General features: G+C 42.7%; 1 protein-coding gene across 27 annotated transcripts in view; it reads left to right on the top strand.

The window, feature by feature from the left end:
• FGGY (FGGY carbohydrate kinase domain containing) overlaps positions 1–25,665 on the top strand; it is a 511,202-nt gene that overhangs the window by 151,626 nt on the left and 333,911 nt on the right. The window lies entirely within an intron of this gene.

Below are 25,665 nucleotides of genomic sequence, written 5' to 3'. Positions count from 1 at the left end.
GAGACTTCTCCCTTCCTGTTTTTAGAATTACCTTTCTGTGGCCAGCTCCGCAGCTCACTTGGCTAATCCTCTGCCTGCGGCACCTGCACTCCAGGTTCTAGTCCTGGTTGGGGTGCCGGTTCTGTCCTGGTTGCTCCTCTTCTAGTCCAGCTCTCTGCTGTGGCCTGGGAAGGCAGTGGAGGATGGCCCAAGTGCTTGAGCCTTGCACCCGCATGGGAGACCAGGAGAAGCACCTGGCTGCGGCTTCAGATCAGCGCAGTGTGCTGGCTGTAACAGCCATTTGGGGTGTGAACCAACGGAAGGAAGACCTTTCACTCTGTCTCTCTCTCTCACTGTCTAACTCTGCCTGTCAAAAAAAAAAGAAAAAAGAAAAAGAAAAAAAAGAATTATCTTTCTGTATTGAAAACTTGATATTTTGACTTTAATGTGCCTTCAAGAGCACCATTTTTGATCAAATACATTTAGGGTCCTTTGAGACTCCTCTTTCTGTATGTCCATATCTTTCCTATGAGTTGAGAAGTTTTCAGCTATAATTTGAATATATTTTTCTGTGCCTTTGTCCTTCTGTAACATCTACAATTCAAATATTTGTTTGCTTAATAGTGTCTCATAAGTTGCATGGGTTTTCTTATTTATTTATTATCTTTTTGACTAGATTATTTCAAAGGTGTTTTTTTCAGGTTCAGAAATTCCATCTTCTGTTTGATCTAGTCTGTTATTAAAGCTGTCAACTCTAATTTTTTCTTCAACTTATCGAGTTCTTCAGATTCAAGTTTTGGTTTGTTCTTTGAAATGATCTCTGTCTCTATAGTAGGATTTCCCATTTAGATCATGAATTGTGTTCCTAATTTCACCAAATTATTTGTTTGTGTCCTTTGTGTCTCATTGAATTTCTTTAGACTCATCTGAGTTCTTCAGGGGTATTTTTTTCTTTTTGGTCAATTTCCTTTTGTTTGTGGTCTGTTATTATAATTACTGTATTCTCTTAGGGAAAATATGTTACCTTGCTTTTTCATACTTCTAATGGCCCTACCTTGATGTGTATCACCAGGTAGATTCATCACCTCTGCCAGTTTTATAGGGTGTTTTTCATATTGAATGATTTTTTTCTGAAAATGTGTCTAGAGTGTTGGTTTGGTGTGCCATGTAGGCTTTGGTTCCATTTGGGCACAGTAGAGTATTCTTCATATAGCTTTTTCAACTGTAATTGATGGATTTGTGCATGAAGCAATGGATGTAGGTAGATTGTTAGTCTCCACAGTTCCCATGACAGTAGGATCACTTTAGTGGCGTGGAAAAGTGCCTCTGTGGGGTCTCTGGGGGTTTGACATGTTCAGGGTTGGCTGTTCACTTTCTTCCCAGGGCTGGGAATGAGACCATCCCACTGGATTTCAGGGCTAGAGGAGGTGTGGGCTGCCCAAGTGTAGGCAAAGCTGCCTGCCTACTACCTGGAGCCTCAGGGTCCAAGCCACACAAGGTAGGATTCTTGCGTTGGAGAGTGGGCAGGCAGTGTCTGCTTCAGAGTCTCTGTAGGCTGAGCCATGTCAGGTGTCTGTGGCTTTAGTGAGGAGTTCTGGGGACCTCCTGGTTACCCTTACGCCACAGTGAGAAGTCCTTCTTGGTCCAATTGGTCTCCACTCTATAGGCACTATACCTTATATAGTTTCCTTCTTTATAAGACCATCATCATCTCCATGCTCTGTATCATCTTTGCCACATCTCTACTGTACTTCACAAGTCTGTCTCAGACATTCCATTGGAATGATCTTTGTTTTTGTTTGTTCGTTTGTTTGTTTTTTGATTTTGGTCCTTTTTTATAGCAGGAAGTACAGAAGGCACCTGCAGTCAGCCATCTTGTGATGTCATTCTGATTTTTTTTTCTTTTTTAATATTAGTCTATAGTAAGCATGGGAATGAGCTGGTGGACTACTTCCATTTGTTATTAGAGATTGACCTCAATACAGTTGGTCAACCCAATACCATCAAAGTATAAAATGCCATACAGTCGCAAGATTTCTCAAGCACTGCTCTCCACTGATGGCTTCCCAATCTGAATGTCAGTTTGAACCTTTGTCTTATTAATTTTCAGTGTGAACCTGATATTACTGAACTATTTGAAATGTTTTAAGAGATAGTCCTAAGTCCCTAGTGTAGCGTTTATGGGCCTGTGTGATGTAAGTATTCTCTGACTCCCCTGTCTCACTTCTTGCTGCTCTTTTTTTTTTTTAAGATTTATTTGAAAGACAGAGTTACAGAGAGAGGTAGAGACACAGAGAGAGGTCTTCCATATGCTGGTTCACTCCCAAGATGACCACAACGGCCAGAGCTGCACCGATCCGAAGCTAGGAGCCAGGAACTTCTTCCGGGTCTCCCACATTGGTGCAGGGACCCAAGGACTTGGGCCATCTTCTGCTGCTTTCCCAGGCCATAACAGAGAGCTGGATCAGAAGAGGAGCAGCTGGAACTAGAACTGGTGCCCTTATGAGATGCCAGCGCTTCAGGCCAGGGCTTTAACCTGCTGTGCTACAGCCCTGGCCCCATCTGCTGCTCTTCTGGTAGAAATGACCAATCAGCATGAATTCCTTAATTCTCTTTCAGCCTTGTGATTGTTGTTTTTAAAGAGTTACTTATTTGTTAGAAAGGCAGAGTTATAGAATAAGAGCAAGAGGGAGATACAGAAAGAGAGCTATAGAGGTCTTCCATCTGCCGGTTTACTCCCTAAATGGTCACAATAGCCAGGGCTGGGCCAAACTGAAACCAGGAACCAGGAGTCTCATCTGGGTCTCTCACATGGGTGGCAGGGGCCCAAACATTTGACCCATCTTCTGTTGCCTTTTCAGGTGTATTTGTGGGGAACTGAATCAGAAGTGAAGTAGCTGGGACTTGAACTGGCACCCATATGGGATGCTGGTATTACAGGTTCTGGTTTCAGATGCTATGTCACAAGGCCGGCCCCAGCCTTGTAATTTTAAATATGCTGTTGTCTCTACTAGTAATCACTTTTCTTAATTGTCTTGCACCTTCTGTACTATTAGGGCATAGTGCTTGCTGTGGCTTAAATAAGATGGTTTATTTCTTTGAAAGTCTAGAATAGATAATTTCCAGACCCTTCTGCCTTGTGCTGGGCTTATCACGATGCCCTTCCCTGCATGATCCAGGATGGCTTTTGGCCATAGCTTTCTTCCAGGCTGTGAGATGGAGCATGAGTTAAAAAGAGATGTCCTTTTCTCTTAAGGCCTGTGACTTAATAAGCATATATTTGGTCTCTGTTCCAGCTTCCTCACACAAGACTCTAAAGCTCTTGTAATTTCCTGAATGATAGGGGTGCTATGAGCAGCTTTTGTTCTAACAAGTTGACTCCTGCTGGGATTCTGGATAGCTTCAGGATGATGGTAGTCCCCTGAAAAACCAAGCCATGATTAGAAGCTTGAACATTTAGCCCTTCCACCCCTCTCGGCCCTCCACCGGCCCTCCACCGCCATCTTCTAGGGAGAGGAGAAGGAACAGGAGATTGAGATAATAATTGGTCATGCCTTTGTGATGGAGCTTCTATAAAAATCCCTAAAGGGCAGCGTTTGGAGAGCTTCTAGGTTGGGGAATGACCTGAGGTGCTAGGAGCTTGGCAGCCCAGAGAGGGCCTGGATGGCAGCTTCATGCTCCTTTCATACCCCTCATCCTGTGTGCCTCATCAGCTGGCTGTTCGTTTGTGTCCTCTATCATAAACCAGTGCATGTAAGGTAAGTGTTTCCCTGAGTGCTATGAGAGGTTCCAGCAAACTTCTGAATCTGAGGAGGGGGCTGGGGAACCTCTGGTTTGTACATCAGTCAGAAGTACTGAAGGCCTAGATTTCTCTTCGCAAATGAGGAAGGGAATGAGCTCTTAGCCTGTCCTTATTCCAGGTAGTTAGTTCAGAAATGAGTTGTAGAGCATTTGGTTGGTGCCTGCAGAATTAGAGAATCGATTGGAGTGGACAAGTCTGCAGAAAATTGGTGTTGAAAATGGTAGGGGCCTTTAGGAGCACATTCTGAGAGTTGTCCATCTGCTTCTCAGGCCTTCGCACCTTCTGCCTCTCCAATTCTCTCCCTCTGCTGTGATAGTAGCAAGGATTGCAGTGGTGGCAGGAGTCGCAGCAGTGGGTATCTCTACAAGTTCTCACCTTTTCAGGAAGAGGAGAGCAGGTTGAGCAGCCCTAATCCACAAGTCCCATTTCTGAAATGCCCCAAACCTGAAACTTTTTTAGCACGGACATGATGCTCAAGCAGTTTCAGATTTTTTTTAAAAAAGATTTATGTATTTATTTGAAAGGCAGAGATACAACCAGGAGCCAGGAGCCTCTTCTGGGTCTCCCACGTGGATGCAGGGGCCCAAGGACTTGGACCATCTTCCACTGCTTTCCCAAGCACATCAGCAAGGATCTGGATCAGAAATGAAGCATCTGGTCCCAAACCAGCGCCAATGTGGGATGCCAGTGCTGCAGGCAGAGGCTTTACCTTCTGTACCACAGTGCTGGCCCCAAGCAGTTTCAGATTTTGGAACATTTCAGATTTTGGATTTTCAGATTAGGGATTTTCAACCTGTAAAGTCTATGGAAGCATTCCACAATCTGGAAAAATATAAAATCTAAAACACTCTGATAAAGATTATTCAGCCTGTAGTAGGAGTAGGAGTTGGGCAGGGTCAGGATCATAATTTCTCTGTCACAGTTTCAGAATAAATTCAGAGAAATTCTAAGTGGCCTGCCTGTCACAGAGCAAGCAATGCAAAGCAGGGTTCAAACCCAGAGATGTCTAACTCCAGAGCAATCACTAGGCGGTTGTTCCTTTCGGTTGACACACAGAATGACAATCTTTTCTTTACATGACTGTCTCTCCCCTGGATTCTGATCTCCAGGAGGAAAAAAAAAATGACTCACCCATTTCACCCCTGTGTCTGTAGAGTTTAATACAAGGTGGGGCAGATAGTCAATAATCAGTGGATATTTTAGACATTTAGATCAGGGTTTCTTAACTGTGGCACTATGGACATGTTGGGCCAAATAGCTGTTGTGTGGCTGTTCTCTTGTGCACTGTAGGCTGTTTAGCACCATTCCTGGCCTCTACCCTCAAGGTGCCAGCAGTGCTAACATCTGCCCATCAGTCACAAAAACTGGAAATGTCTCCAGATTTTACCAGCTGTCTCCTGGGACACAAAATCCTCCTGATTAAGAACCACGAATTTAATAAAAGGCGAAGCAGCGTCAAGAAGCATTCAGATCCAAAAAGGGTATTTTTCAAGGGTTGGTGAGGCTGCTAGGTCTCTCAGGGATGATAATGGTTTTCCAGGCTGTGCTGTGTCTGGCTTGAGCCACTCACAGGTTGCCTGTGCAGCGGCTGTGGTGAACTCAGTGTGCCAAGCTTTCCTGGGGAATACCAGGGAGGGACCCTCTGGAAGCAGCTCTCACTGGGTCATGCAGCCTGGCTGTCTGGCCTGGTACCACCTGGCGAAAATCTCATCGCCTGAACCAAAAGTATGCTTCTGCAAATTTCCTGGCAGAGCAGGGGCTGTGTTCTGTTCCCTGATCCCTCTTCTTTATTTGCAGATGTTTTTCTGATGACACAGTTTGCCCAGTGAGAACTCTGGTGGAATTCTAAGTCTCTCATTTTCCGCCAAGTCCATTGTCATGATTTTCCCACCGTTGAAGCCAGTCTAGGTTACGTTCCCCACATGCTGGTCAGTGTCTGGGTATTACTTTTAACTTCATTATTTTAGAGTTGTACAGCATGTTGCAAGGAGAAAGCTTCAGAGGTTTTCCACAAATGGTGTTAACCCTTCCCTGCTTAAAATGGTGCTGTTGGTAACAAGAAGCATGCATTCAAGATCCACTATTATTAGCCATGTCATTTTGGAAAATCTGTTTAGTTTCTGTGACACTTGAGTTGTGTGTGTGTGTGTGTGTGTGTGTGTGTCCTACTAAACAGAGTAACACATTTGTCCTTTCTGCTATAAGAGCGGACTAGGGTAATATGTGCAAAGTGTTTAGATTCCATGGAGTGATACGTCATCAATAAACCTTTTATATCCTCTACGTCTATCTTTCTCCCCCACTATCCAGGACCTGGAAGGTATTCAATAAATACTGGGAATCTTCAGACAATTTATGAAAAATGTATATTATGTATGAACTGTGTATGAATTTCAAAATTAATTGTACCAAAATAAACTTATCTTTTATTCCAATTTTTCCATGAACTTCTTGAAGTCCCTTGGTATATAATGAATGGCAGTACAGAGGAACTGGAAGTCAAACCCAGGGGTTCATTGCTGCAGTGGGGGTTGGAAAGAAGGGAATGAGGGGTTACTGTGTGTGGCTTATGCACCATTTGTATTTGTGCCATTTAAGGACTCACATGAGGACTACTAAGGCTACAAACCTGAATGCACACACACATAGGACATGCCTAGTACTCTGGCAGATATGAGACAGGATAGGATGGGGAAGGCCGCAGTAGAAGAGGGGGAGTGCACAGTGCAGGGATCTGGGCTTCTGTCAGGATACCACAGACTTGCACACAGCAGCTCTGGAGGTTGGGAAGCTCAAGATCCAGATGCTGGCAGACGCAGGTAAGGGCCCTGTCCTGGTGCACACACAGCTGTGTTCCACTGGGTCCCCACACAGCAGGAAGAGCAAATGAGCTTCCCAAGTTCCTTTCATAAGGATCCTATTCCCGATCTAGTACCTCCCAAAGACTCTACCTTCTGCTTCCATCACCTTGGAGGTTAGGTTTCCACCTAAGAATTTTCAGTGGCATAAACGGTCTATATCATCAACCTGAAGACATTCCAGTCACCTATTCGGATGTCCCTGCATCAGTCAAACACTCTATGTCTTTGGGTCAATTTAAATCTTCAGACAACAATTCACAGCTCATAATGTACTGAATACCTGGGATAAACACTGGCACAGGTGCTGGGCAGGTAAGAATGAAGAGTTCAGCATCCAATAGCAACAATGGGCAGGAAAGGAATGGTGAAACAATGAGAATAGGTAAGATGCTTTGAGTGTTTAGCCCAGCGCTGTTCTACATTCTCTGTGGATGACCACTTGTACTGAATCCTCACAAAAGCCCAGTGTGAAGAAGGGGATGTTAGGGTCCTTGCTCTTAGGTGAGGACAGTAGGACACAAAAAGGTTGAGTATCTTCCCCAGGGTTATAAAGCCAGCAGCTATCTAATAATAAAATGGAATATGTTCTATGTTGATATAAAGAAGCACGGATGCCACTTTGAGCTCTCACTATTTCACCCTTGCCCCCCCCCCCAATCCTTACTAAGTGATCTTGAAATGTACCTCCAACCATGGTACTCTCCAGCCTTCCCATAGTTCCAACAGCAATGTCCCAGTGCCAGGGAGGCCCTGAGCCATCTGGACACTGCACACCCTACCATGCTTGCTGCCTCCTCATGCTTTGTGCTCAGATTCACTTTGCAGACAGACAAGCCCTTTGCTCCCTGCAGATCTCTGTGCCACCTCTCCCCTCTGTGTCTCTCCTCAACTACAATGTCACCTCTTCAGAGGCCTCCTCTGCGCATCCTGCCCAAGGTTGCCTCGCAGTGTTCTCTGTTCCTCATCACTTGCTGCTTTCCTTCCGAGCACACCTATTTGCTTGTTGTCAAGTGTGTTGCCTGACACTTCCACTAGAATGCAAGCTCCAGGAGTGCAAGGACTGTGTCTTGCTCCCTGCTGCATCCCATGACTGGGTCAGGATTGGCACAAGGTAGATGCCCAAGGGAGAAATGTTGGTTGCCTGAGGGAGGCAGTACGTGGGAAGAGACCAGCTTCCCACAGAGCTTTGACTGGTGTGCTGTCACCTGGGTAAGCAGTGAGAGCTGGAACCTGAACCCAACATGACAGCGTCTGATTCAGGTCCATCCACTGCCTCCCTGGTGCTCTCAGGTTGGGGTTGGCGCGGAGCATGAGTTATAAGCCTCGATGTCTGGCCCCTGTGACTCTTCTGGCCTCCCTGCACACCCTGACCAGGCAGCCACCTTGGCGGTCCCATCCCTCAGTCACCCTGCATTCTGTCTGCTTCCAGCTCTTTGTCGGGCTCTGTCCCCACAGCTGGAACTCTCGGGCCTCCTGTTTCATGTGGCAGTCTCTTCATTATCCTTCAACTTTCAGCCCAAACAACACTCCCCCAGAAGTTTCCCCTAAGCTCCTGGACTAGATTCACCGCCCCTTCAAATGCCCAGCGTTGCACGCATCACACGTCTGCTATTACTTCCGTGACTTACTGTCCAGTTTGTAGTTCTGCCTGTGCCTCTGAAAACAGAAGCAAGCTCACCTTGCTTCTCTCTCAATACCTAGGAGCTCCCCTGGGCCTTCCAGTTACAAGAGCTAAGTAAACGTTGATTAAGGAAGTCATTGGGTGAATAAATGAGTTCAGCAGTGAAGGAAAATCCCTAAATCTACCTCTGGGCCACTCTCCTTCTCTGAGAAACTTCACCCAGGTTGGGATTTCTCTGGAAGAGGCAGTCACCTGCTCACTGTAGATCCCTGCCTTTGTCTGGAAACAGAGAAGTTGAATGGCAGGGATCCGAAGAGCCTCATGATTGTCTTGTCACAACACAGGAAAGGGAAGCACTGGGCTTTTACTGTTATAAATAGGACTAAAATTAGCCCTTTGGGGGAGATCTTTGTTTACCACTGCCTAAGGGCACCGTCCTTGGAAAAGGTCAGAAGAAACTGCACAGGAGCAGGTGTTTATAAGTTCTGTTCAAACTCTCCCACAGCTCTCCACCCGCCCTCCTTTCCCCAATCCATCGTTAATTAGGGCTGGAGAAAAACCTCAGACATTGGTTTCCATCTTTGGAGAAGTATCTGGGATCCAGGAGGTCACTTTGCTGTCTTCCATCTGCCATACCCCAGACTCTTGCCGAGTCCTTACGAGTTTACCTCCTTTACCTCCTTGACAGTTTTTCTTCTTCCTCACATCTCTCGGGATAGGGGACTGAGGGGCTTTCTATTTTCATTTGTGTGGAGATGTCTGCCTTGATTACCAGGTAGGATATTGTCCTAGGCTGGTGGTTGCAAGCCAGTTCCAGACACTTTTAACAGAAGGGAAAAGTGGGGGAGGGGGGTTAAGATAAACTCACTTTTGCCCCAAAGGCAACAATAACACCACCCAGCCCATAGGAGAGCTCTACCCAGGCCAGAGACTGTGCTAAGCACACAATCTGTACCATTGTAGACTGGTCCATTCTCAGGCATGGTAAAATCCAGAATATAGCCAATAGCTCACCTTCAGGTCTTCTGAGCCTTTCCCAAGAGTAGGACAGGCACATAAACCCTTGGTTTTTGGCTAATAAAAGTGTTTGAGATGTGGAACTTTATTGGTTTCTAATATCATGAACACTACTATCGAAGATAATTCCCCTTCCATATATGCCTTTACAGGAATTTACAAAATGTTCCCCAACAATTATTTGTTGAAAAATCTGAAAGAGAAATTGATGGTGCTAATGTTACTGAACAGCTTTTTTCATGGAAACTTTGATTTGTAGTTTATCTAATTCTGTTTTGATCCAAAAATCAGATGTGTCACAGATGCCGACCAGGGTGCTAGGCTGATGTTGTTCCTCCCTTTGATCTTTGTGTTTGGCTCATTGGTTGGGACACTGCCCTTTCTTTCTCCTCCCTTCCTCCTCACTGGATAATTCTTTGGGTCTTCACTTAGCTGCCACCACCCCCAACAATCCTCTCCTGACTGTTCAGAGAAAATTCAGCTCCTCTTACTGTATGGTTTCATGGTGCCCTGTGCTTCACACACCCATGATGGTTGTGCATATTATATAATTATGTGTTAAGTACTGGCCTCTCCTGTTTCACCCTGAGTTCATGAAAGGAACTCTTGTCTTATTTCCTTCTGTGACTGCACAGAATAGGTGTTCAGAGTGACTATCACCAAGGCCCACATATAGTGACTTCTTTGTCATCTAATACTTTTGTTTACTTTTATTTCTTCTTGTGGAAAGCTTCAGATGTCCCTAACAGCACAGAGTATAACGAAATCTCAAAAATATCTTATAAATAGTGGGCAGAAAACACAGTTTTCCCTGCATCCAACTTCCTAAGCAATGGATTTAATGATGGTAGTGATTGTTTTTGAGTAAAAGTTAGGGAAATACTTAATATGTGCTAACATTGACATTATTATAAATTGTCAAAATGTGTCTGAAGGGGCTGGCCATGCAGCATAGCGGATAAAGCCACCACCTGCAGTGCTGGCATCCCATATGGGTGACAATTCAAATCCCGGCTGCTTCACTTACAATCCAGTTCTCTGCTATTGCTTGGGAAAGCAATGGAACATGGCCCAAGTCCTTGGGTCCCTGAACCTGCATGAAAGACCTGGAAGAAGATCCTGGCTCCTGACTTCATATCAGCCCAGCTCTGGCCATTGTGGGCATTTGGAGAGTGAACCAGTGGATGGAAGACTTTTCTCTCTCTCTCTTCCACTGCCTCTCTGTAACTCTGCTTTTCAAATAAATAAAATCTTTTAAAAATGTATCTGAAGATTCTGTCTGGATACACAGGTGTGCATGTCACTGATTGCTCTAACTGATATGGGGGTAAAATTTAAAATGGTCTGGTTTGGAGTTTTTCTGTAAATGCCACTAAAAGCAGGAGTATTTATGATCCCGTCTCAATCTGGAGAGGTATTAGGACCCCCCCCCCAAAAAAAAAAAAAAAAAAAAAAACACTGTTCTGAGGAAATCTGAGGCAATTTTTAGACTGTCAAGAGAATCGTGGAATGATGTAAAATCCACCCTTCCGACAAAGCAACTGCTGTATTCAGGAAAAAATTGGGGGGATTTCAGGAGATTTTTATGTGTAGATGTTCCATAAGATTTAATATGTGTATTTCAGAGAAGGCTGTAGCATTTTTGTTTGTGTATATGAGCGTATGTACATGTGATTGGTTAATCTTTGCCAGTTAAAATGAAGAAATATGACTACTAGTCATAGTAGCTGTTGTTTGTTGATGGTCTGTGTGGGTTAGTTGCTGGAGGTCTTTTGACTATGGTATATTCATTGCTCACAACAGGGTTGTAAGTTCAGTGTTGTTACCCTTAGTAGATGTGAGAACATGGAGGGGTTGAGAGAGTTGTCCAAGACTAATCTTATAGCATGTGGCAAGGCTGGACTTGGCATCTAAGTCTGCTTGTTTCCAAAGTGTTTGTCCTCTCCATCCCCCACTGCACAGCATCCTAAAACCTTCTTTCTGTTTACTCAAGAGATAAGCAGCAGTTGATTCACATCCTCCTTTATTTCATTATCCAGACCAAAGTGCTTCCCAAGTTCTGTAGAAATAGCCAGCTCCAAGGTTTAGGCCTGTGAATAGATTTTTGAACTTTTTCATGGCTAACTTTGGTGTTTCTCTAATTCCTATTGAGAAAACCTTTCAGAATCAGATTTCTATTATGACAATGTTTTTAAAATACTGTGTTCAAAGTGCCAAATCCATGCCATTAACTTCACTTCTATCCAATCAGAGCCTATATGGGCCCTTTATGGATGCATCACAGTGTGTGCCAAAAGTTTTGTAGGTGTTTCACAACTATCAGTTAATTGCCTAAATTATAATTTTGAATATTAGGAATTCTGTTTTACAAATACTGCAATTTGGAAGTGGACATTTAACCTAATGTAAACTTGCCTAGTTTCCATATCACAGCACCTGTATTTGATTCCTGGCTGTGTTTGCAGTTCCAGCTTCCTGCTATTGCAGAGGCTGGGAGGCAGCAGGTGTTGGCTCTGGTAATTAGGTCCCTATCACCTACGTTGGAGACCTGGCTTGAATTCCCAGCTGTCAGCTTTAGATTGGCCTGACTTTGGTTGTTGTGGCCACTGGGACGGTGAATCAGTGGATAGGAACATTCATTCACTCCTTCCCCCCCTCCCTCTTAGATATAAAGAAAAATAGCACATTTTTCTATGATTTATTCCAGTTGTGGTATAAAGATATTTGGAAATGAATTTGTTTTGACTCAGTATTAATAGATTTGCTTCATATTTATAGACTTAAACACTATTACTTCCATGACCCAAAACAACTTTCAAGTTTTCTTACTACCTCAATTTACCTAGCTTTGTTCAGATTCAATGAGATTCTTCCTGTTCCCAGGCATGATTCACATATCCGTACTTTGGTGTCTTTGTTTATAACATTTGCCATCTTGTGAATTTTTAATACCTACTTCATAATCCAGTTCCTCTCTCCATTTTTCCCTAGCACTTGACAGCCAAACTGGGTATTATCTTTTTAGTCTTTGTTACTCCATGACAATATGTATCTCATGACTGTTTCTCATTATATCTCACATCTGTTCCAGGAATTGATGGGTTCATTCTCTCCTCCACTGGACTGAGGACTGGAACCTGCTCCTGACACCTTACACAGAATTTATACTTCACAGCCACTCAATAGGTTTTATTATGTTGAAATTTAAAAGGAAGCTTGCATGTTTTTATTTAAATATGAATAAGGCACTCCTGTCTTCATGAATTTGATATTCTCTGAAACATTATTATTCAATATTATTCTTTTGTTGAGTTTGAAGAGATTGGCTTTACCATAAATGAAATGAATCACAGGATCTTTGAAGCAGAATAATAACACTAGTAGAAACACTAGAAATCATCAGTATAATCCACCTCCCCTCTTCCAGCCCCACGATGGGGATCTCCTTTCTTCAAGGAAGCCTGTCAGCTTCTCTCATACCAAGTCATCATGTCCTCCAGCACTGCAGGTTGAGCAGCTTTCTCTCAGTTAATCTAAACCCTCCCTTACTGAAATTTATGCTCATTGCCATCTTTGAAATGAAAAACAGCTGCCTTCTACTGAAAATATTTCTCTTCCTAAAGATGGTTATTCCATCATTGCATATCCTCCCCTTCCTCAGGCATAATTCTGCCTTCCATCTGACATTCCTTTTCATTTTCTATTTCCAAACCATTGAACACTGTTCTCTGAACATATTGGTCTTTTGCCTTAAAAAAAAAAAAACAGTCTGGGTATGATTAGAAAGTGATTGTTGATTTCAGGTGTACTTAGAAATATGTTTCATACCATGAAAATCAGTTGATCCAGCCAGGCTGGTGGGTAACTAGAATCCTATGAGCGCAAGTGATATATAGTGGTGTCTTTTTAAGCTTGCCCTCAACCATTGCCATCTTGGTTTCTGCAGTTGCTTAATTTATAAGACATGATTTATTTGTTATAAACTGCTTTGCAAGGTTCAAAAGAAACAGAAATAATGCACAAGGGAAATAGAGTGAATTTAGGCCATGTATTTTTCTCCCCCTAGATCTGGTTTATAAATAAGTTTTGAGAGTGCTCTCAATTAGAAAAACACATGGTAATTCTAAAGGAGATAAAAAAAGGAACATGGTACACTCTCTGTGCACTTTTACCTTCCCATATGGCTTCTCATTTAAGAAACCCCACAATCCCCTTCTTGCTAGTTATTTAAAGAACAACAACCAGGTAGCTTCCTTGCCTCATTTAGTTTAGCAAGAATATTGATTGACACTTGAGCAAAAGCTTCTGTTTCCTTTTTTTTTTTTTTTGGTGATTTTGTTTGTTTTTAATATTAACTCATTTAAAAATTCAAAATGTGAACTGAGTTTCCAGAGTTGAGCTCCAGTGCAATGCTCAAAACAGATTTTCTATGCAAGAATAAAATAGATATTACTGTGTATGACACTGTTAAAGAAGACATCACGATAACTATTATTCAGGAAACATTAAGCATCTACTATTTATCAGCTTTTCTAGAAAGATCAAGATGAAGGCAAAATCTACCATCCTTGCTTCTGGTGTATGGTCTAATCTGGAAGAGGGAGAAAGACGATTAATCAGGCAACTGTAATGTAGTGAGTGCTCTGATAGGGAGCAAAGAGTACATGGTGGAGGAACAAATAAGATTAATTCCCAAAGGAATGGCTATTTGAAGGTGATTAAGATTTGCCAAGTATAAGAAAGGTAAGAATGTTTCAGGTGTGCATGGTCAAGTCTGGATGTAAGTGAGAGATTCACCCTTCAGGAATCTCGAAGTTCCATTTCAGCCAGAGAAGAGGCAACCATGGGTACTGAGTCAACTCTTTTGTAAAATGTTTTAAATTTGTATTCATTTGTTTTCATTTAATTTGGGGGAGAGAGAGAGAGAGAGAGAGAGAGAGAGAGAGAGAGAGAGAGAGAGAGAGAGAGATGCATGAGAGAGAGAGAGAGAGAGAGAGAGAGAGATGCATGAATCCAGGAACCCAGAACTCAATACAGGTCTTCCACATGAGTGGTAGGGACTTTCTTAAGCCATCACCCAGTAGGGTATGCATTAGCAGGAAGCTGGCATTAGAAGCACATACTTGTATGCAGGCACTCCAATTTGATATATGTGCATCCCAAGCAGTATCTTAGGCATGTTTTTAATTTGTCTCAGATATGTGTTTATTGAAGCTCTGAGAGTCTCCATAGAGTTAATGTCTAGTTTTCTATGCTCCCATGAGATTTTATATAAACCCAAGTTAAAGACCTTCTTACATTTCTCTCTCTGTTTCCCGTATATGTCTATGTGTTCTTTAACCCCCTGAGCTACTCACAGGAGGAGATCTAATACTCATCTCCTTACCTGAGCAATGCCAGTCTCAGTGCTGGCAAAATGTGTTTGGGAATTAATGAATCACTCCATAAATGGATAGAGTATTGAGTGGTTTTTGCCTCTAACTATGCAGAGGAGGCACAGTTGAGGACGAACATTGATTGAAAAGTTGAAGATATGAACAGAGTGTGATTTTCTGCTCAATTTAATGCTGAGTTGAGCAAGACAGCGCTGGTTCGCTTATATTATTTCATTTAGTTCAGATCATAATCATGAAATTAGAGCTGAAAACCTATCTTATTTCTCTGTGGAGTTGTTAGCAGTGTCTTAAAGTGAGTTTTCATTTAAAAAGTGATTTCCTGTTTGGTATTTTCCTTCTCAGAAGTAGCTATGAGATGATGCTGGTGAAAACAATAAGAAGGAAAATGGATACTTTTTATTTGGCGTATGCTGTGTACCAAGGACTTTGCTGTGTAATGTACATGAATCAACTCATGAAGTTAAGAGATAAACTACTGGCTGGCACCGCGGCTCACTAGGGTAATCCTCCGCCTTGCGGCGGTGGCACACCGGGTTCTAGTCCTGGTCGGGGCGCCAGATTCTGTCCCGGTTGCCCCTCTTCCAGTCCAGCTCTCTGCTGTGGCCCGGGAGTGCAGTGGAGGATGGCCCGAGTGCTTGGGCCCTGCACCCGCATGGGAGACCAGGAGAAGCACCTGGCTCCTAGCTTCGGATCAGCATGGTGCGCCGGCCACAGCGGCCATTGGAGGGTGAACCAACGGTAAAGGAAGACCTTTCTCTCTGTCTCTCTCTCTCTCACTGTCCACTCTGCCTGTCCAAAAAAAAAAAAAAAAGAAAGAAAAAGAAAGAAAAAGAGATAAACTACTGCTATTACCTCCTTAACCAATGAAGAAAACAAAGAGCATGAAGAATGGCATCACTGCATGCAATCCAAAATCTCTGCTCTGTCCATGCTCAGCAACGTTTTGTAGCAACCATAGGAAGCCCAGGGGAGTCCTTAGCAGGTAAGATATTCTCCTCCCCTTCGCAGGTGTGATTACATTCAAACCGAACACATTGTGCACGCCTGAAATGTGTCCTCCAAAACCTGGGCCCACTCAGTGGACTCTTGGTTCGTATTTCAGGACTCACAGCTCAAGTTATAACCTTAATTGAAGCTTCTTTCCCAGTCCCAGGTGGAATTGCTCTCTTCCTCCTGTGTTTCTGTTACATATCTTATACTTTACCAACATGATTCATCAGTGCCTCACAGGGTGTACTCCTGGAGGCAGTTTGTATAGTTAAGGACATGGGCCCTGAAGCCAATGGTTTGAATTCAAATGCTAAAAAATGCTAGGTTTCCCCTTGTCAGCTGGGAGATCTTAGGGAGCTCTTCTCCCCTGGCTGACTGTTAAACTTTTTTTTTTAAAGATTTTATTTATTTGAGAGGTAGAGTTACAGACAGTGAGAGGTAGAGACAGAGAGAAAGGTCTTCCGTCTGCTGGTTTACTCCCCAAATGGCCGCAATGGCCAGAACTGAGCTGATCTGAAGCCAGGAGCCAGGAGCTTCTTCCAGGTCTCCTGTGTGGGTGCAGGGACCCAAGGACTTGGGCTGTCTTCTGCTGCTTTTCCAGGCCATGGCAGAGAGCTGGATGGGAAGAGGAGCAGCTGGGACTAGAACCAGCGCCCATATGGGATGCTGATGCCACTGGCGGAGGATTAACCTACTGCGCCACAGTGCCGGTCCCTTGACTGTTAATCTGTTGAGGCCAGGGTAATAATTTATACTATTGAAGTCTTTGGTGGCTAAGTCACAAAAATCCCATGCTTTTCCCACTAAACGAAGGCTGACTATATCTTCTCTCTAAGGAGCTGACGTTTTGGTTCTGCCAGTTTCCTGATCTTATTCCTTGAAGGATATTAAGAACCTAGTATTAAGGCTGATTTTTGGTTTGTTTCTTTGTCTTTCCCCCTTTTGCTTCCTGGCTTTTGTTTGAAAAGCCTTAATCTGACTCTCTCTCCTTTGTGTCAAAGATATATTGCTCTGTTAAAAATCTCATGAGGTCCGTATTCTGGTGCTTTGGGTTAAGCTGCCACTTGTGACACTCACACCCCATGAGAGTGCCAGTTCAAGTTCCGGCAGTTCCACTTCTGATCAGCTTCCTGCTAATGCATACTGGGAAGTAGCTAATGATAGCACAAATATTGGAACCCCTGCCACCCATAGCAGAGACCTGTATGGTGTTGCTGAATCCTGGCTTTTGCCTGGTCCAGCCCTACTTGTTGTGCTGTAGTTGGCATTTGGGGAGTGAAACTGTGGATGGAAGATATTCTCTCTCTCTGCCTTTCATGTAGATGAAAAAAATAAAAATAAAAATATCAGCTCTGAGAGTTAAGTAGACAGCTCCCCACATGGGTGCCAAACAGTTGACTTTATTACTGAGAAGGACACAGACGTCAACATGGTGACAGAACAGCAACTGCAGTCACCCGGAGCCTAGTGAGTCCTAACAAAGGGAGAACAAGTTGAATGAAAGAAAACACCTGGAGCAGACATTTGGCTATAGTTGTCATGGTTGTGTTTCATGCCAGAGGGCCTGGGTTTGTTTCCCAGTTCCAACTTCTGACTCCAGCTTCCCACTAACATGCGCTGTGCGAGGCAGCAGTGATGGCCTAAGTAATTGGGTCCCTGCCACCCATGTGGAAAACCTGAATGGCATTCCTGGCTCCTGGCTCCAGCCTGGGAAGTAAACTGTTGAATCTAAATTCTTTCTCTCTGTGTCTGCCTATGTCTCTGCCTCTCAAATAAAAAGTAAATTTTTAAAAATTAAAAAATTTGATATATCCAACACTTTTTCTACCATGGAAAAAATGGTGCCACTTCTAGCCTGAACAAAAATGAATGACTAAGAAGACTGAAGGCATAAGATCAGATTTTTGGGTTTGAAGCATCAGTAGTTGCATGTGGTGTCACTAAGCAAAATCAAGCAAAATATTCTGGGGTGTCTAGTATGAGGTAAATGACTATGTCTTTCTGAAACTCTTAGAACTGTCAATGTCTCCTAATAGGAAAACATAAAGAATATTGTTGAGTGACCACAGAATGCTAAGTTCTGTGCTTGACTATAGCATAGTATAGTTGCTATTACTAAGAATTTGTAATGATAGTCCTATCTAGCTTATCAAGGAACAGCTTGCTTTGTAATTCGTACATGCACATCCTTATGTTGAGGATATTCTGAAGTTCAGGTCATGTTTGATGTTCCAGAGATCAGAAATTAGTCTTTAAGTGGCTGAGTAGCCAAATAGAGTTGAAATGCACTAGGCCAGTTGGGAGGAGATATTTGATCTTCCTCCTTTCTCTTACCCTGCCAGGAATCTAACATTACCTCTTTAAGGCAGAGCAACCTTGAATGATCACCTATTAATAGGGCGTTTCTTTTCCTTGGTTTTCTCCCCTGCTCCCAACTCATTGCTTTAGAATAGTTTTGCTGTCTTTCATGTATTGTTTGTAGCATGAGATCCCAGGTTTACCAGTAGGCACACTTTGGAACAGCTCAGTGCTCAGCTTAACAAATGGCAATTCTGGGATGCCATTAGACTCAAGAATCTTGGGAAATAAGGCTTACATAGACAACATACATTTCCTGGTGATACACAATATATTGTCCTGTAATAGGACAGGCGAAAATGGGTTGACACCAGAAGAGGTATTTTAATATTGGAGCTGGTGCAAAGCCTTCCTTTTCTGAATCAGACTGGAATGGGTATATAAGTCCTCAATCTCTTTTGAGTTATAGTGGGACATAGCTATCTACTGAAAGAAGTCTTGATAGCAATGTATGCATACTAGGCTAGAATGAACCTTGCAAAAAAGCACCAGGCTGTGAGACCCTGAATCCAAGAAGTTTGGAAGAACTAGAGGATAGGCCAGTGATGAGTGTCCAGATGTCCACAGCGAAAAGGCTAGGATCAAGGCTCAGGTCCAAGAAGGCAGGTTAAATCTCAGAGTATTGAGTCAGGAGCTTAGCATTAGTAGAATGACGAAGGAGCTAAGGGAAAAGTATGGAGCACCCTAGTGATAAGGGTGCTGAGCATGTTGCCATCACATAGGGTCTGCCTTTGAAAACTGAAGGAGTGTACAGGTGCCCAAAGGAAACCCTTGAACCTATATCTCTGTCTCCTTAGTGGAAGATTCAAAATAGGGGTATAGATTCTTGCCTTTCTCTTCTTTTTCTTAGAATAACTAATTTTTATTTTTAAATAATATATCAAAAACTATGCCTATGTATGACTCCATGAGAGAAAGAGATAATATCTCTGCCTGGTAATACTAAGAGCTTAATAAGTAATTGTTGGGCATGGGAGAGAAGGAGGCAGAAAGGAAGTGAATGGCAGTTTAATTCTTCATTGAGGGATACATGCAGCTATTGACGGTTGCACAGTGAGTCTCTCTCTGAGACATGTGTTGTACTATACTATCTCTCACTTGCAACCCTTTACACATACAGGTCATCCCACCTGGGACATTCTTCCTTCTCCCTACTGACTCCTGCCTTTGCTCCTCCCACTTGCTCTGTTCCCATGCAGACTAATCCTGCATTTGACCAACATACTCTATCTTCAGCCATCTTACTGCCTTCAGTCTGTGTACTGTGAGCTCTGAATGTCCTGGAGGTAATTTTGCATGTTCTACTCCTACTCATTATGTAGTGACTTTACAGCTGAACTCTCAAAGGCAGACATCATTTCTGCCTTTCAGTGGAGCATCTCACTTTGTCTCTTTGTTCTTTCCCATGGTATGTATCTGCAGAACACCTAAGTTTAACCAGAACTTCATCACAGGAAATCCAAGACAGCTCTTTTTTTTTTTTTTTCCCCCCCTGTAGCTCTCTGTTGCTTGAGCTCTTCTTCATCTGTTTTGATTTTCACATTTTTCCTTCACTAAGAAAGGGAGATAACAGACAAGATAAACACAGATAAATCAAATACTGCTTCAGATTCTCACAATCTTTCCCATGGCCTTTGCAACAGTTTATGAGTGTCTTTTTGTAAGTGGGCCTGAAGAAAAGGCAGTTAACAAGAGTCTGCATTTAATTGATCAGGGTATGGTTTGAATGTCTGCTCTGCTCCTTCTTCTGAGCCTTAGCATCCTTTCCTGATAAATGGGGACAGGAGAAGATCCTCACGAGTCGTTTGTGTGATATTCAGTAAGCTATTCAAAAGTTCTGTGCACATGCAACAGGAACTCATTGAACTGCCACTTGTTTTCTTACCTTCCCTCTTCCATGTCTGCCCCCCTTCCTTTGTTCTTGCCTGTAATTACTCTCATCCTGATCTTTTTAGGGGACAAATCCAAATCCCTGAATTCAGGGGCTTCACCAAGAGCTTGGAATATTTTGGTGGCAAATTCAGGATCCTTTTTTTTTTTGACTCCTAAATCTCTTTCTCTTGGGGGCCTGGGAAAATTCCTTCAACTTGATTACTTATTCAGTTCTTTCATGCTCCCCGTATTGTCATGGCCACATTTGAACCATGTTATCGGCAAGTCTAACTGAAAAGGCAATTTAATATTGCCCTGCGTTGCATCATTGCATATATTATTTCGGTCTGTCATGGACCTGTCAGCAAGTTTTGATGAAGTACAGAGCCAATGGTAACAAGCCTGAAATGTGACAGCTCTTTCACAGAAGCAGCCCGATTGGTGCAGTGGTATTTCTTCAGAAATAAGGCCCCTTTGGTCTCTTTTTGTTGATACAATTAACAGTCCAGTCTGAGTCATTATATCTCCCCATGAGCCATATCTTCAGTGCTGGTAATTCAGCCTGTTGCATGGCACAGGAAAACAAAGCCATCACAGGCCTGTGATGTACCAAAGGCTGCAGCCAGGAATATCTTGGTAATTTATCCCCACTCTTAGCTCTAATTATTCTGTTATTCACTCACTTGTTCGATTGAGACTCTCCAGGTTCTGCCTTCCCGGAGCAGAGAACAAAAGGTTTCCCTTGAAAGTGGGGGCCTGGCAATGTCAATACAGTGAACTGCATATAAATAATGCAGCAGGGCCCGGTTCATTTTTTAGAATCCTGCTGGAGAAATACATGAGAATGATCAGGCCCCTGGAGCTCGGCAGCCATGTGCTTTTGATGTGTGCCTTGCTCTGCGTAAATCACAGCAGTCACAAGTTCTTGTTCTTGCTGAGGCTGCCTCACGGTCTCTGCAGTGTGGCTGAGATCTTGGTGACTCCATTCCCTTGTCTCGCTTGGAGTTTGGAGGCTCCTGCCTGCCTAGGAAAACTGATATGTACATACTGGGCTCTCAGTAAGAAAGTTCTTAATGAATTATTTTAAAAAAATAAAGGTGATAATAATTATACCATCAATATAACTGATTGATCATCAGATATGATGATCTTCCTTTAAATCGTCCCTTTAATCCTCCTAAGGCTAAAAGTGATCTGGTCGGGTGATTCTTTCTGTACCTCTGCTTTCCTAATTTGCCTGGGAAGATTCCCTACAGAAGAACCTTCTGTGTGTGAACCTGGTAGCCAGGGTTCTGGAAGTTGAGTTGGGGAGAGGAGATGGAGGGCTTTCCTGGAAGAAATCAGATTCTTATTTAATCTGTCTTATTAAGTTGCCCCCACCCTTCCATGGGCCTTGTACCCTACTCTGTCTGAGATGGAACCTTAGTCCTCCCTGCCAAGAGGTGGGAGAGTTGGTATTCTGTTTGCTCATAGCGAGGGCACAAGGGGACTTAACTACTTTCTAAACAGGCTTTGAACCATCTTGTTGTTTTCAGCCCCACTTTTATTCCATGTCAGAGGAGCTGGGTGCCACCACTTCCTGCACCTGTCTGGGTCACCATTTCACTTCTGAATTTTTCTCACTACTGTTGGAGCTTTATCTTTGCAGACTCTACCAAAATAGGTACTACTCATCCTGTGTTTCCTGGTTGTCACATTTTTGATGCTGTCATCTTCCTTCTTCTTCGCTTTGGCATTGTGAGTTCTTGCCTTTTTGAAGTGTTCTTACATTGTCAACTTATTGGTTTTTAAAGATTTAGTTATTTGAGAGATAGAGTTACAGACAGAGAGAGGGAGAGACAGAAAGAAAGGTCTTCCATTCATTGGTTCACATCCCCAAATGGCCACAACAGCCAGAGCTGGACCAATCCAAAGCCGGGAACCAAAAGCTCCTTCCAGGTCTCCCATGTGGGTGCACAAGCACTTGGGCCATCTTCCACTGCTTTTCCAAGCAATAGCAAAGAACTGGATCAGAATAGGAGCAGCTATGACACGAACTAGTACCCATATGGGATGCCAGAGCTGCAGGCAGAGGCTTGCCCTACTACACCACAGCACCGGTCCGTTATTGGAGTCTTTAATGGCAGTAGAGGTCAACACATACAAGCAATCAGACATTTTTAACTGGAAGCCTCTTTCTGTTTTCATGGTTTTTGGAAAAGGACAGAAAATCTGTTAGAGATTTGGCATGTTTTTGTACTTGGGAAGTAGGTGATGGGAGGAATGTGATAGGTAAAGTGCATTTTGAAAAGGCTTTCTTTATTTTTTTGAGGTGCATGGGCTTTGCAAGAACCTGGCATTCTGCTTGCTGCTGGCCCTAGGCACTCCATGAATCTAACTTTTATCTTTAGGGCTGCACAGAGAGCAATGACTGCAGATCTAGGTCTTATAAACAGTTAAAAAGTGATTAGCCGCCTCAAAGCTTTTTTTAATTCATTTACTCAATAAACATGCATTGAGCTCTCTCTCAATTTGCCAGGGGAGCCCTGTGCTTAAAGCCTGGGAAAACACATTCCATAGGCAAATCAGCTCCCTGCTATGGCACACTGTGGTGAGAACTGATATATTGAAAATTCCAGAAGGTCAAAAGGAGCATCAAGAAATGAAAACAAATAAAATAAGGGCACTCTTTTCTGATGAGGAGGTAAATCCTCCAGTGCCTCCTGGCTTTCCCCACTCCTACAAAGTCATCCCGAGAAAAGAATAAAATGCAGCAAGCCTAACAATTCCGAACCCCTCCAGTCTACAAAAAGCCTATATTCAATACAGAACTACGGAATTTCAGGCAAATCTATATAAATACAAAGATGACTTTAGGTGGCTATATTGGATGTTATAATCATGAATCCTCAACTTCATGTACCATTTTTGCATTGCATGTTTGCTAATTCAGTGCCACCTTAGCTGAGTTCAAGTTCCTCTCTAAAAATTATGATTTCTTCTTTAACCTGTAAATCTTCTTGGTCAACTGACCCATTTATCATAGTATACCTCTTAATCTCTTGCAACATTTCTAATTCTAAAGTATACTATATATTTTATTAATTTAGACACTTCAGTTCTATTTATTAGTAGTATTTGCATGGCATATCTTTTTCTGTTTACTATTTTTTAAAAATATTTATTTATTTATTTGAAAGATACAGTGAGAGGGGAGAGCCAAAGAAAGAAAAAGAGAGAGAGAGAGAGAGATGTCTTCCACCTGCTGGTTCACTCCCCAAATGGTCACAACTACCAAGGCTGGGCCAGGCTAAAGCCAGGAGTCAGGAAATTCATCTGAGTTTCCCATGGGGGTGTAGAGGCCCAAGCACTTGGGTCATCCTTTGATGCTTTCCCAGATGCATTAATAGGGAGTTGAATTGGAAGTGGAGCAGCCAGGATTCGATCCAGCCCCATATGGGATGCCAATGTAGCAGATGCTGGCTTAACTTGCCACACCACAGTGCTGGCCCCTCTCTTTACTCTTAAATCAACTAATTACATGCCATTTCTATTTAAAATATTTTATAGACAGCATATAGTTAACTTTTTATCCAGTCTTTTGGTCTTTGCCTTTACTTTTAAGTTCTTAGGTTATTTAAATTTAATGGTTGGGTTTTAATCTATCATCTTTTTGCTTTATATTTATTCCTTGTATTCTATATAATTTTTTCTTTTCCTATCTTCTCTAGATTACTTAAACATTTTTAGTATTCCATGTAATCTCTGAAATTAGTTTATTAGGTTTTTTCATTAAGATTTCTTTAAATCTTCATTTCATTTTGATTTCTCTTCACTATCACACTTCCCTCTTTTACGTTCTTACCTGTTCTATCACACTTACCTGTTTCTGCATTTCATTTTGATTCCTCCTTAAGATTTCATTTTCTTGAAGGAGATTTTCTATCCTATTGTTATTATCATAAATTTTTTGAAATCTGTATCTTGCATTTCTTCCATCTCATCATCTTCATAATCTTGGCTTGGGGTGTCTTGTTCATTTGGGGGTGTCATAATGTCTTCCTTGTTCTTGTTTCCTTGGTTTCTGTGTTTGTTGCTTGGCATTGTGGAGATATTCTTTGGATTTTTCTTCCCTTGCTGTGGTGTTTTTTTCTTGTTATACTATGACTGTATTAAGTGGACTGTCTGCTTTTGATGGAGTCTTAGAGGCTTGAGATGGGTGTGGCCTGAGAGCTCTGTTTGGTTCCTCAGGGTTAAGGGTGTGCCAAAGGTGACACTCCCAGGTTAGGCATGGTAAATCTCTCTTTCTTTTCTTTTTTTTTTTTTTTTGATTCAAAAGGGAAGTAATTCTGCACAGCTGAGCGGAATTGGAGGTAGTTAGCAGGCGAATGATATACAGCATGGTACTGGTACAGAAACAGATGGATAGACCAATGGAACAGAATAGAAACACCAGAAATCAATCCAAACATCTCCAGAGAGCTTATATTTGATCAAGGATCCAAAACCAATCCCTGGAGTAAGGACAGTCTATTCAATAAATGGTGCTGGGAAAATTGGATTTCCATGTGCAGAATCATGAAGCAAGACCCCTACCTTTCACCTTACACAAAAATTGACTATGACCCTGTCGGAATAAGATCAAAGTCAGTGAACTCAAAAGGCTTCCATAGCCTTGGCAACTCATGACTAGAGCCTAGGGAGATTACTGATGCCATAAACAAGAGTGTCAAATTGTTAAGTCAACAACAGGAGTCACTGTGTACTTACTTCTCGTGTGGGATCTGTCCTTAATGTGTTGTCCAATGTGAAGTAATGCTATAACTAGTACTGAAACAGTATTTTACACTTTGTGTTTCTGTGTGGGTACAAACTGATTAAATCTTTACTTAATATATACTGAATCGATCTTCTGTATATAAAGAGAATTGAAAATGAATCTTGATGTGAATGGAATGGGAGAGGGAGTGGGAGATGGGATGGGTGCGAGTGGGAGGGAAATTATGGGGGTGGAGCCATTGTAATCCATAAACTGTACTTTGGAAATTTATATTTACTAAATAAAAGTTAAAAAAAAAAAGAAAAAAAATCCACTTCCAAAAAAAAAAAAAAGATTTTTTAAATCTATTTAAGAGACAGAGTTACAGACAGAGAGAGAGGTCTTCCATCTGCTGGTTCACTCCCCAAATTGCAAATCATTGGCTGCAACGACCAGAGCTTAGCTGATCCAAAGCAGGAGCCAGGAGCTTCTTCTGGGTCTCCCACCTGGGTGTGGGGACTTCAGCACTTGGGCCAACTTCCACTGCTATCCCAGGACGTAGCAGAGAGCTCGATGGGAAGAGGTACAGCTGGGACACAAATCAGTATCCATATGGGATGCTGGTACTGCTGGTGGAGGCTTAGCCTAGTGTGCCTCAGTGCCATCCCATGGTTTATTATTTTTGACTCTTTTATTTATGATAAGTCCTCTAGGATTTATGATATGTGTAGATCCATATCTCTATATGATTTGCACTATTGTTGTCATGTTTTATTTGTACATGTTAGAAATCACATAATATTGGGGCCAGCACTATGGCGCAGCGGGTTAACGCCCTGGCCTGAAGTGCCAGCATCCTATATGGGGCCGAATCGAGACCCAGGTGTTCCATTTCTGATCTAACTCTCTGGTATGGCCTGGTAAAGCAGTAGAAGATGGTCCTAGTCCTTGGGCCCCTGCACCCACGTTGGAGACCCAGAAGAACCTCCTGGCTCCTAGCTTAAGATCAGCACAGCTCCAGCCGTTGCAGC

The sequence above is a fragment of the Oryctolagus cuniculus genome, chromosome 7, assembly GCF_051225735.1.
Source record: "Oryctolagus cuniculus isolate XC-2025 breed Fujian yellow rabbit chromosome 7, ASM5122573v1, whole genome shotgun sequence".
Lineage (NCBI taxonomy): Eukaryota > Metazoa > Chordata > Mammalia > Lagomorpha > Leporidae > Oryctolagus > Oryctolagus cuniculus.
Note: the sequence above shows the minus strand (reverse complement) of the source record. Positions and strands in the feature narration are given on the sequence as shown.